Source organism: Oncorhynchus mykiss, chromosome 13 (genome assembly GCF_013265735.2).
Source record: "Oncorhynchus mykiss isolate Arlee chromosome 13, USDA_OmykA_1.1, whole genome shotgun sequence".
NCBI lineage: Eukaryota > Metazoa > Chordata > Actinopteri > Salmoniformes > Salmonidae > Oncorhynchus > Oncorhynchus mykiss.
Window position 1 is genome coordinate 14919789 of NC_048577.1, and position 12500 is coordinate 14932288.

A 12500-nucleotide genomic window follows, 5' to 3' on the forward strand; every position below is an offset into this window, starting at 1 on the left:
GTCATACAATCAAGAGTTTTGTGTTGCTCCTGAGGGACAGTCATTTTCTGCATGTCACCTCTTCTCTTCATAATGAACAGTAGCCTAGGCTCTATATTCCACATTCAGAAAAGGAAGTGCATATATATATACATTTTGCTGCAGTGGTATGACAATGGTTACGCTGAAACTCAACCCTGTGGTGGTCTATGACTAGTTCCTCCTGACCATGTGATCTGGTCAGGACACACTCTGTGCCAGGTTATACGGGCCTGGGTATGAACTATAACTAAGATCTCTTGTGTTTTTACACATGATGATGTTTATTGTCATGAGTATTGTCATGAGATTTCCCCTTAAATAGGCCAGCTGCAAAGTCAATATTGGCTATATTGTAAAAAGTTATGAAAACAAAAATGTGCTTTTTGGTCTTAATTTAAGGTTAGGGTTATGCATTAGGGTTAGCAGTGTGATTAAGGTTAGGGTTAGGTTTAAAATCAGATTTTAGGACTTCATGGCTGTGCCAGCTAGTGACCACTCTGAAGAACTGCCTCCGGAAGAATATTCATGACGAAAAAGTTAACCTGCTGTTTTTACGGTGCTCTGTAAATGCCACTCACAATATTACTTCTGAAAATCTATCTGTAATGGAAGGCTCTCTGAAACACCTTTGTTACAACACTACAAAGGATGGGTTGGAAAAGTCTAGATAGTAACGGCTGGCTTTAGAGATAGCAGAGGATTGGGAGCAGTGTTAGAGCCTCATTATGTTCATGTACGTCAGTCTCTTCCTGCTGCCAAAAAACATAGAACAAACCCTTTTGGAGGGTGGAATTAATTGTGTGTATGTGTTAATGTGTGTATGTTCTGTGATGATGTGGTGTCCTCCAGCCTGAGTGTGTGTGTATGTGTTAATGTGTGTGTGTTCTGTGATGATGTGGTGTACTCCAGCCTGAGTGTGTGTGTATGTGTTAATGTGCGTGTGTTCTGTGATGATGTGGTGTCCTCCAGCCTGAGTGTGTGTGTGTTAATGTGTGTGTGTTCTGTGATGATGTGGTGTACTCCAGCCTGAGTGTATGTGTGTGTGTGTTTTTGTGACGATTGAGTGGTGTACTCCAGCCTGCCTCGTCGTCGCCATGGGATTATCCTCTAAGCGGTTTCCACAACATTATTTCATTTTTCTGAAGTGTGTGTGTGTGTCTGTGTGTGTCCGGCCTCCGCTGCCACAGTCCACACACTCACGCATGTGCGTGGGCAAACACACACACACCCATGTAAACACGCACACACACACACGTTACAACAAGCCAACCGGCCATGCAAACAAATGGTGAAAGTCTAAATGCAATCTCATTTAAATTGTGGAATCTGGGCTGGGTGCAATCCCAAATGAAAACACAGCAGGCGTTGACCTAGACAGCTCTTTTAATGCTCTCATCTGTTGTTGCTTATTTTAGGACATTGTCTAAATCACAGCCAGCCGCTGTTGTGTGTGTGTGTGTGTATGTGTGTGTGCGTATGTGTGTGTTTACAGTGTTAAAAAGAAATCCTCACCAGAAGCGAGCAGGTTCTTACTAGTGCCTATTAAAATGAGATTGACGCCCCAACCTTGTTTTATTTGTGTTGTCACAACATTGTCAAATGGTGGTGTCATTATAAACAACCTTCTCACAACCTATTTCAACGTTGTGACAACTTCATTTGTTAGTAGGGGCGAATATTATTTATAGGTCAGAGCATTGGGATGATAATTCAATTCAATGATATAGCAGTTAATCATCAACCTGGGTTGTATTCGCCACGCACCAAACGGGCGAAAAATGGGCGAAACAGGGATGGACATCCTGAATTTGTCCAATAGGAAGCTTGTTTTTGTTTTCTGTTGCATAACCTTTTGTTACGGTGTATCCTCATGAATTATGACCCTGATGTAGCCTACCACCAGACATCTCAGACAGAATGACTTTGCAGTATCACATTCAGTATGTGGATTGACATGCAGCATAGGATAGTGCTGGCGGGACTTCTCCATCCATTTAAGGACAGATAAGTCTGCGGCTAAATCGTGTTTTCTGCCTTGGTAATCACATGTTCTGGATATTGGCTTAAGCTGCTCAGATAATCAGGAGAGAAAGGCTGTGAGAGAAAAGGGTTACAGTGGATGCATCCAAAACAGAACCCTCTTCCCTATATAGTGCAAAATGGGCCCTGAGTAATCAAATCAAATTGTATTTGTCACATGCGCAGGTGTAGACCTTACAGTGAAATGCTTACTTACAAGCACGTAACCAACAATACAGTTTTAAGAAAATCCCTAAAAAAGTAAGAGATAAGAATAACAAATAATTGAGGAGCAGCAATAAATAACAATAGCGGGGCTCTATACAGGGTGAACCGGTACAGAGTCAATGTGTCAATGTGCGGGGACACTGGTGTCGAGGTAATTGAGGTACTTATGTACATGTAGGCAGAGTTATTAAAGTGGCTATGCATAGATAATAACAGTGAGTAGCAGCAGTGTGGGAGTGGGGGGGGGGGGGGGGGGGGGGCAATGCAAATAGTCTGGGTAGCCGTTTGATTTGCTGTTCAGGGGTCTTATGGCTTGGGGGTAGAACCTGTTTAGAAGCATCTTGGACCTAGACTTGGCGCTCAGGTACCGCTTGCCGTGCGGTAGCAAAGAGAACAGTCTATGACTAGGGTGGCTGGAGTCTTTGACAATTTTAGGGCCTTCCTCTGACATCGCCTGGTATAGATGTCCTAGATGGCAGGAAGCTTGGCCCCGGAGATGTACTGGGCCGTACGCAATACCCTCTCTAGTGCCTTGCGACCGGAGGCTGAGCAGTTGCCACACCAGGCAGTGATGCAACCCGTCAGGATGCTCTCGATGGTGCATCTGTAAAACATTTTTGAGGATCTGAGGACCCATGCCAAATCTTTTCAGTCTCCTGAGGGGGAATAGGTTCTGTTGTGCCCTCTTCACAACTGTCTTGGTGAGCTTGGACCATGTTTGTTTGTTGGTGATGTGAACACCAAGGAAGTTGAAGCTCTCAACCTGCTCCACTGCAGCCCCATCGATGAGAATGGGGGCATGCTCGGTCCTCCTTTTCCTGTAGTCCACAATCATCTCCTTTGTCTTGATCACGTTTAGGGAGAGGTTGTTGTCCTTGAACCACAAGTTCAGGTCTTCCCTATAGGCTGTCTCATCGTTGTTGGTGATCAGGCCTACTACTGTTGTGTCATCAGCAAACTTAATGATGGTGTTGGAGTCATGCCGCCATGCAGTCATGAGTGAACAGGGAGTACAGGAGGGGACTGAGAGCGCAACCCCGAGGGGCCCCTATGTTGAGGATCAGCGTGGTGGATGTGTTGCTACCTACCCTTACCACCTGGGGGTTGCCTGTCAGGAAGTCCAGGACCCAGTTGCAGAGGGAGGTGTTTAGTCCCAGGGTCCTTAGCTTAGTGATGAACTTTGAGGGCACTATGGTGTTGAACGCTGCACTGTAGTCAATGAATAGCATTCTCACATAGGTGTTCTTTTTGTCCAGGTGGGAAAGGGCAGTGTGGAGTGCAATATAAATTCCATTATCTGTGGATCTGTTGGTGCGGAGTGCAAATTGGAGTGGGTCAAGGGTTTCTGGGATAATGGTGTTGATGTGAGCAATGACCAGCAGTTCAAAGCATTTCATGGCTCAGACGTGAGTGCAGATTATCTTAGTGTTTTTGGGCACAGGGACTATGGTGGTCTGCTTGAATCATGTTGGTATTACAAACTCAGACAGGGAGAGGTTGAAAATGTTAATGAAGACACTTGCAGTTGGTCAGTGCATGCTCAGAGTACACGTCCCGGTAATCCGTCTGGCCCAGCGGCCTTGTGAATGTTGACCTGTTTAAAGGTCTTACTCACATCGGCTGCGGAGAGCGTGATCACACAGTCGTTTTACTTGCCTCGAAGCGAGCATAGAAGTTATTTAGCTCGTCTGGTAGGCTCGTGTCACTGGGCAGTTCTCGGCTGTGCTTCCCTTTGTAGTCTGTAATAGTTTGCAAGCACTGCCACATCTGACGAGCGTCGGAGCCGGTGTTGTACGATTTGATCTTAGTCCTGTATTGATGTTTTGCCTGTTTGATGGTTCGTTAGATGGCATAGTGGAATTTCTTATAAACTTCCAGGTTAGAGTCCTGCTCCTTCAAAGCAGCAGCTCTATACTTTAGCTCAGTGCGAATGTTGCCTGTAATCCATGGCTTCTGGTTGGGATATGTACGTACAGTCACTGTGGGGACGACGTCCTCGATGCACTTATTGATATGTGGTGCATCTGATGTGGTGTACTCCTCAATGTCATCGGAAGAATCCCGGAACATATTCCAGTCTGTATTAGCAAAACAGTCCTGTAGTTTAGCATCTGCTTCATCTGACCACTTTTTTATAGACAGAGTCACTGATGCTTCCTGCTTTAATTTTTGCTTGTAAGCAGGAATCAGGGGGATAGAGTTATGGTCATATTTACCAAATGGAGGGTGAGGGAGAGCTTTGTACGCATCTCTGTGTGTGGAATTAAGGTGGTCTAGAAAACAATTTAAGAACAACGCGAAAAAACAAACAAAATAGCTTGGTTGGTTAAGCCGATAAGACGGCAGCCCTATCCTCCGGCACCATCTTACTCGTCAGTGGATGCACTACAACGGAAATAGGGTGCCATTTGGGACACAGAGTGTGTGAAGCCCTAGTGCCAATGGGAGATTGGTAATGTAGACTGTCTGGCAGTAGTCACAGAGGATGGAGAAAGGGGAGAGAGGGGAGAGAGGGGAGAGAGGATGGAGAGAGGAGGGAGAGGATGAAGAGAGGGGAGAGAGTAGGGAGAGAGGGGAGAGAGGATGAAGAGAGGAGGGAGAGAGGATGAAGAGAGGAGGGAGAGAGGATGGAGAGAGGGGAGATACAGGCACCAATTCCAGGGGAGAAATTACCTAGAGGAAAACATGCTGATAGAAATTAAGTAAAACTGATTTAAGTTTCCCTGCATTAAAGTCCCCGGCCACTAGGAGCTTCGCCTCTGGATGAGCGTTTTCCTGTTTGCTTATAGCGGAATACAGCTCGTTGAGTGAGTGCTCTTTTAGTGCCAGCCTCGGTCTGTGGTGGTAGGTAGACAGCTATGAAAAATACAGATGAAAACTCTCTAGGTAGATAGTGTGGTCTACAGCTTATCATGAGATACTCTACCTCAGGCGAGAAAAACCCTGAGACGTCCTTAGATATCGTGCACCAGCTATTGTTAACAAATATGAATAGGCCCCTGACCCGTGTCTTACCAGAGACTGCTGTTTTGTCCTCCAATTGTAATTTACAACATTAACAATGTCTACACTGTATTTCTGATCAATTCGATGTTTTTTAATGGACAAAAAATGTGCTTTTCTTTCAAAAACGAATACATTTCTAAGTAACCCAAAACTTTTGAACTGAAGTGTACTTTTCCTTTTTCCACGAATCACGAGGATCTGGGCCTGGTCGGGTGTATGTAGTAGATCCCTCGTGTCCAACTAATTGAAGAAGAACTCCTCGTCTAATTTGAGGTGAGTAATCCCAGTTCTGATGTCCAGAAGCTCTTTTCGGTCGTAAGAGACGGTAGCAGCAACATTATGTACAAAACAATTTAAGAACAACGCAAAAAAACAAACAAAATAGCATGGTTGGTTAAGCCGATAAGACGGCAGCCCTATCCTCCGGCACCATCTTACTCGTCAGTGGATGCACTACAACGGAAATAGGGTGCCATTTGGGACACAGAGAGTGTGTGAAGCCCTAGTGCCAATGGGAGATTGGTAATGTAGACTGTCTGGCAGTAGTCACAGAGGGACAGGATTTAATAGGTTGAGGCGAGGTTTCTGACAATACTCTGTAGGTGTGAAAAGTGTTTTTCACTCCCGTTTCTCTCTCTCTTTCTCCCTTACACCTCCCTCCCTCCCGTGCAAAGGGGAAGCCTGTGGTTCAGCACCTCTCTCTCTCTCTCTTCCTCTCCCTCTCTGTGACCTTGGGATATACTCCGCTTTGACTTGAGCTCTAAATATAGCAGCAGACCAATACCTCCCCTCCTGTTTACCCCCGATACCTTTCCCCTGCATTCATACACACACATGTCCTTCATTTAGCAGACGCTCTTATCCAGAGCAACTTACAGGAGCAATTAGGGTTAAGTACCTTGCTCAAGGGAACATCAACAGATTTTTCACCTAGTCGGCTCTGGGAATCGAAACCAGTGACCTGTCGGTTACTGGCCCAACGCTCCTAACTGCTAGGCTACCCCCCCCCCCCCCCCAATTCAATTTGAATTGATCTAAATTGAGATGTGATACATTTTTCCCATGATATTACTTTCTCTAGAGTATTGCTTTATTTATGGATACTCTTATTGTATTTTGGGGGTCCAAGGTGAGCTCTATTGTAAAGATATACAGTACTGACTGACTGGCTGGTGGAATAAATTTTTCTGTGCATATTGAGACAACTATTTTACAATCTGTACAATACTGTATTGGTTGTAGAGAAAGCATCCATTAGATTGAAGTCGTATTGCTGCCCTAAAATGTCTATAGTGCAGTGACAGAACAATTACTGGCCTCTGTGTGTGTATGTGTGTGTGTGTGCGTGTGTGTGTGTGTGTGTGTGCTCCTCTCTCTCTCTAGACTCCGCGCTCAGTCGGTCAGGGAAAAGTACCAGGATGTTTCTCTCTCTTCCTAATTGGTCGACAGTGTTGAATCAACTGTCTGAGGAGTAGCACCATCACAAAGCCTTTTTTCAGAACACACACACACACACACACACACACACACACACACACACACACACACAGAGTGGATTAGAGAGAGCGAGTGTGTTGTCACTCTTCCTCTCTCCTCTTCTTCCTCGCAAGTCTGCCAAAAGATGTCACACTCACAAGCTACGTTCATGTGCGAACAAATTCGTAGCTGATAGTTACAGAAAATCCAACAGTTAGTCACTGATTCTGTGTTTGGAGATATGGGAGTATTAGGCAGACAGTTTTCACATGGATTAGTATAATCAGAAAGTATTGTTCTTAACAGATACCTTACCTCTTGCACTTCGGAGATGTAGCTATTTAACAGAGCTGGTTTGGAACTACGCACACTCGTGTGCTGAGTAACCTTGCCTAAGACCTGAACACTCAGAGGGCTAACATCAGAGGACCAACATAATCTCATGGTACCCAGGAGACCGGGTTTGAATTACGGTCTTTCATTTTCTATTTGTTTGTGTTCACGTCCAGGACACATAACCTTATAGCAACAACCGACGTTCCTTCGGAGCACACATTATAGCAACAACCGACGTTCCTTCGGAGCACACATTATAGCAACAACCGACGTACCTTCGGAGCACACATTATAGCAAGAGTGTTGTTAAACATTTTGCTGATAACCCTCATTACCTTAATGTCTGCTCCCTTTGGACAACTGTGTGTGCGCGCATGCATGTGTTCATGACTGTGTGTGTGTTTAACACAGAGATGTTTAGCAGATTACTACTAATATTAAACTAAAAATATATATTTTGGGTGTCGTTCTCACAGATAAACGGTTTCCACTTTTTGAGGAAAACCATTTTATTTTGGCACTTCAGTGTGAAAATGACATGGAGAGTTGAATTGTAGCTAAACTATATTGAAGAGTAAGTCCAGATATTGTGATCTTTACAGATTAAAACCAGGCATTTCTTAGTTAAAGGCCTCAACTGTCACCTTCACACCCCTGCCCTGTGGTCAGTAGTGGAAGGGACCAACTCCAAGCATTTGCTCCGAGGCCTCATCGCAAGCTCCAGAGATATGTGACAACTGTTCCAGAGTCAGGCCTGGGCCGTTGACACGCAATCTCATTCCAGTGACAGAGAGAATAGACTGTCAGGGTCCTCCCCTGGTCTTCTCTCTCCCCCGGTGTGCCGTGCCAATGAGAGATGGACCAGTGGGCTGAGACAAATCAGATCTAAACCTAACGGCAGACATGACGGGGGGGGGGGGGGGGTTGAGAGAGGGGGGAGAGAGGGGAGAGAGGAGGGAGAGAGGGGAGAGAGGATGGAGAGAGGAGGGAGAGAGGGGAGAGAGGATGAAGAGAGGAGGGAGAGAGGATGAAGAGAGGAGGGAGAGTGGATGGAGAGAGGATGAAGAGAGGAGGGAGAGAGGAGGGAGAGAGGATGAAGAGAGGAGGGAGAGAGGATGAAGAGAGGAGGGAGAGTGGATGGAGAGAGGATGAAGAGAGGAGGGAGAGATGAGGGAGAGAGGATGGAGAGAGGATGAAGAGAGGAGGGAGAGAGGATGAAGAGAGGAGGGAGAGTGGATGGAGAGAGGAGGGAGAGAGGATGAAGAGAGGAGGGAGAGGGGGGAGAGAGGATGAAGAGAGGAGGGAGAGAGGAGGGAGAGAGGATGGAGAGAGGATGAAGAGAGGAGGAAGAGAGGATGAAGAGAGGAGGGAGAGTGGATGGAGAGAGGAGGGAGATAGGGGAGAGAGGATGAAGAGAGGAGGGAGAGTGGATGAAGAGAGGGGAGATACAGGCATCAATTCCAGGGGAGAAATTACCTCGAGGAAAATTTACATTTTTCCGTATTTTGAAGACCTGGAGGTGACCTTGACTTGATGTTTTAGAGAAAGTCGTTTTTGTCATTTCTGGTAGATGGATTCAGTTCAAAGCGGTTCAATTCATACGATCTTGAACATTGCTCATCTTGGATGTTATTACCAGGTTGTGACAGTTTGTGTCATTCCTGGTGGGCAAGAAGTAGTTGAATTAATGTCAACCTGAATGTCATCCATCTTGGAAGAGACGTTCACAACGAGTATCTGAACTCACCTTGCTTTCACATTCTCTGTTGCTAGCCAACTGGCTTCCGCTGCTGTTAACAATGCTATCTTGACGAGCATCTATTTACAGTACGTTATCTAACAGTTTGATCAATGATCAAGGGACACCTCCCAGAGTTATATTGTCTCCAGTAACAACATCTATCTGGTCTCACCAAAGTCAGATACCATCTATCACAACAGAACAGGGATGGGAAGAGAGATAACACATCATTAAAGGTACAGTATGGGATCTGGGAATCTGTTCCTCATTTCAATTCAGGGCTGCCGTTTTGTTGTTTTTTAAAATCCCAGAATGTAGCTTTAAGATAACGTAGGATGTCAAAGCTAAGCACCGACCACATTATTCAACATTTTTATCACACCCCCTCAATGTAGTTTCTAATCTTTTCAGTGCCTGGGGCGTTCATTATCTGTTTGTTTTAATGCTTTCTATGTTTCAGACAAGATGGTATGTACCGTTGAAGTCGGAAGTTTACATACATCTTAGCCAAATACACTTAAACTCAGTTTTTCACAATTCCTGACATTTAATCCTAGTAAAAATTCCCTGTCTTAGGTCAGTTTGGATCACCACTTTATTTTAAGAGTGTGAAATGTCAGAATAATAGTGATTTATTTCAGCTTTTATTTCTTTCATCACATTCCCAGTTGGCCAAAAGTTTGCATACACTCAATTACTATTTGGTAGCATTGCTTTTAAATTGTTTAACTTGGGTTGAACGTTTCAGGTAGCCTTCCACAAGCTTCCCACAATAAGTTGGGTGAATTTTGTCCCATTCCTCCTGACAGAGGCGGCAGGGTAGCCTAGTGGTTAGAGCGTTGGACTAGTAAAATCCCCGAGCTGACAAGGTACAAATCTGTCGTTCTGCCCCTGAACAGGCAGTTAACCCACTGTTCCTAGGCCGTCATTGAAAATAAGAATTTGTTCTTAACTGACTTGCCTAGTTAAATAAATAAAAAAAATAGATAGCTGGTGTAACAGTCAGGTTTGTAGGCCTCCTTTCTCGTATATGCTTTTTCAGTTCTGCCCACAAATTTTCTATGGGATTGAGGTCAGGGCTTTGTGATGGCCACTCCAATACCTTGACTTTGTTATCCTTAAGCCATTTTGCCACAACTTTGGAAGTATTCTTGTATCATGGTCCATTTGTCCTTTTATCTTCCTGACTGATGTCTTGAGATGTTGCTTCAATATAGCCACATAATTTTCCACCCTCATGATGCCATTTGTTTTGTGAAGTGCACCAGTCCCTCCTGCAGCAAAGCACCCCCACAACATGATGCTGCCACTCTCGTGCTTCATGGTTGGGATGGTGTTCTTCAGCTTGCAAGCCTCCCCCTTTTTCCTCCAAACAGAACGATGGTCATTATGGCCAAACAGTTATATTTTTGTTTCATCAGACCAGAGGACATTTCTCCAAAAAGTACGATCTTTGTCCCCATGTGCAGATGCAAAACGTAGTCTGGCTTTTTTATGGCCGTTTTGGAGCAGTGGCTTCTTCCTTGCTGAGTGGCCTTTCAGGTTATGTCGATAAAGGACTCGTTTTACTGTGGATATAGATACTTTTGTACCTGTTTCCTCCAGCATATTCACAAGGTCCTTTGCTGTTGTTCTGGGATTGATTTGCACTTTTCGCACCAAAGTTCATTCATCTCTAGGAGACAGAACACGTCTCCTTCCTGAGCGGTATGACGGCTGTGTGGTCCCATGGTGTTTATACTGTACTATTGTTTGTACAGATGAACGTTGGAAATTGCTCCCATGGATGAGCTAGAATTGTGCAGGTCTACAATTTTATTCTGAGGTTTTGGCTGATTTCTTTTGATTTCCCCGTAATGTCAAGCAAAGAGGCACTGAGTTTGAAGGTAGGCCTTGAAATACATTCACAGGTACACCTCCAATTGACTCAAATTATGTCAATTAGCCTATCGGCTTCTAAAGCCAAGACATAATTTTCTGGAATTTTCCAAGTTGTTTAAAGGCCTGGTCAACTTAGTGTATATAGACTTCTGACCCACTGCAATTGTGATACAGTGAATTATAAGTGAAATAATCTGTCTGTAAACAATTGTTGGAAAAATTACTTGTGTCATGCACAAAGTAGATGTCCTAACCGACTTGCCAAAACTAAAGTTTGTTAACAAGAAATTTGTGGAGTGGTTGAAAATGAGTTTTAATGACTCCAACCTAAGTGTATGTAAACTTCCGAATTCAACTGTATGTGCTCATCCTTTGATCGGGATGGATCTGTGATGTGTCTGAGCCAAATGCCTGTAAGCATAATAATTATGTATATTTTCACTGGAAAATGGATAATCACGTTTGTTACTTAAACTTGACATCGGAATGATTGGCATCAAGGTCAAACGCCTGATTTCCTGTGTATAGCTGTAGCATACTGTCTGCTTCTCTGTACTGTAGAGAGATTTCTTCCTCTTGATAGGACACCATTACCAGCAGCAGCCTGCAGATAATGGCTACTGTATCTCATTACCCCCCATTGCTAGAGCCCAACTCGCTATTTTCCTCTCCTCTGCACGGTTACAGCCAAATAACACTTCATTACGGTTTTGGTCTTGGCTCTAAGAGGAACGTTCGCTGCAGGTGAAACATATAATTGTGAGTGTTTCTTGCTCAACTTTTAGTCAAGAAAATGCTGGCGTGACTTCTGAGGCTCTGATTGGTCTGTCTTTCCAAGGGGAGGTCATGGATACATGACCTTGGTGCTGAGGTTGAGGGATTTTCTGCAGTGCTGTTGTTCAACTGGCGTTTGTCAAGAAGCATGTGCGCATGTCCACATGCAAGTGTGTGTGTCTTCGTCTGTCCGTGTGTGTGTTGAACTGGCATTCATCAAGAGTACTCCCTAGTTGAGTTGTGTAATCCCCCTCCTGCCTCTTCTCCAAGCGCTGAGATAGGAGTGTGAATCTCACCTCGGCTGCACAGTGTTAGAAGTGCCCTCGTTGATCACAGTGAGAATGAGATGCTATGGGAAAGACAGGGACGAGGTGCTATCTCTGAAAGACATAGATGTTACACGGGAAGGAGATGTCTTCTGTATCTACTAACGGCATAGATGCCGCCATTATGACATCATCACCACATCTGTCTGCATTGTGTTCATCAGAAGAATGTCTGTTTTTTTTGATGAAGTGTTTTCTGTCTTTAAAGCGTTTCTTTGGTAGATTACACAAGACTGGCCCTTTGCCTACTATTCCCATATGAAATAGAACAAAAGCTTTAGATTGAAGGGAAATACATTGATGCAACAGCTACTGAAGAACTGCATGAGATAGAGAGGGCAAAATAAGAGTAAACGATTGATCTCCTAAGGAAGTGGATAACCAAGGTATTGAGTTGAGACTGCGTGTGTGCGCCCGCACGTGTGTGTGTGTGTGTGTGTGTGTGTGTGTGTGTGTGTGTGTGTGTGTGTGTGTGTGAGATTTGTTGAGAGAAACTCATTAAAGTTAGACCCTGGGCACTAGAAGAAGCGGTGGTGGAGTGGTGCATTGTGGGATGCTCGGAGGCTAACGTTGGGGTAACACTGTCGTCAACAGTGGGGAGAGGTTGCCAATAACGTGGTCCCTTCCTTGTTTATAATTTATCACCAATGAGAGGTTACCGTGGGCTACTGTGTCTGTCTCCGAAACTAGGA

General features: G+C 44.6%; 1 protein-coding gene across 2 annotated transcripts in view; it reads left to right on the plus strand.

Moving 5' to 3' along the window:
* LOC110485737 (coiled-coil domain-containing protein 85A) overlaps positions 1-12500 on the plus strand; it is a 35532-nt gene that overhangs the window by 8468 nt on the left and 14564 nt on the right. Inside the window, exon 3 of one of the 2 annotated variants that reach the window (XR_002467971.2) lies at positions 5470-5547. The exons of the other annotated variant lie outside the window; for it this stretch is intronic. The gene's annotated coding sequence lies outside the window, so the exon portion shown is untranslated. The remainder of the gene's footprint in view (positions 1-5469; positions 5548-12500) is intronic. 2 annotated transcript variants of the gene reach the window in all.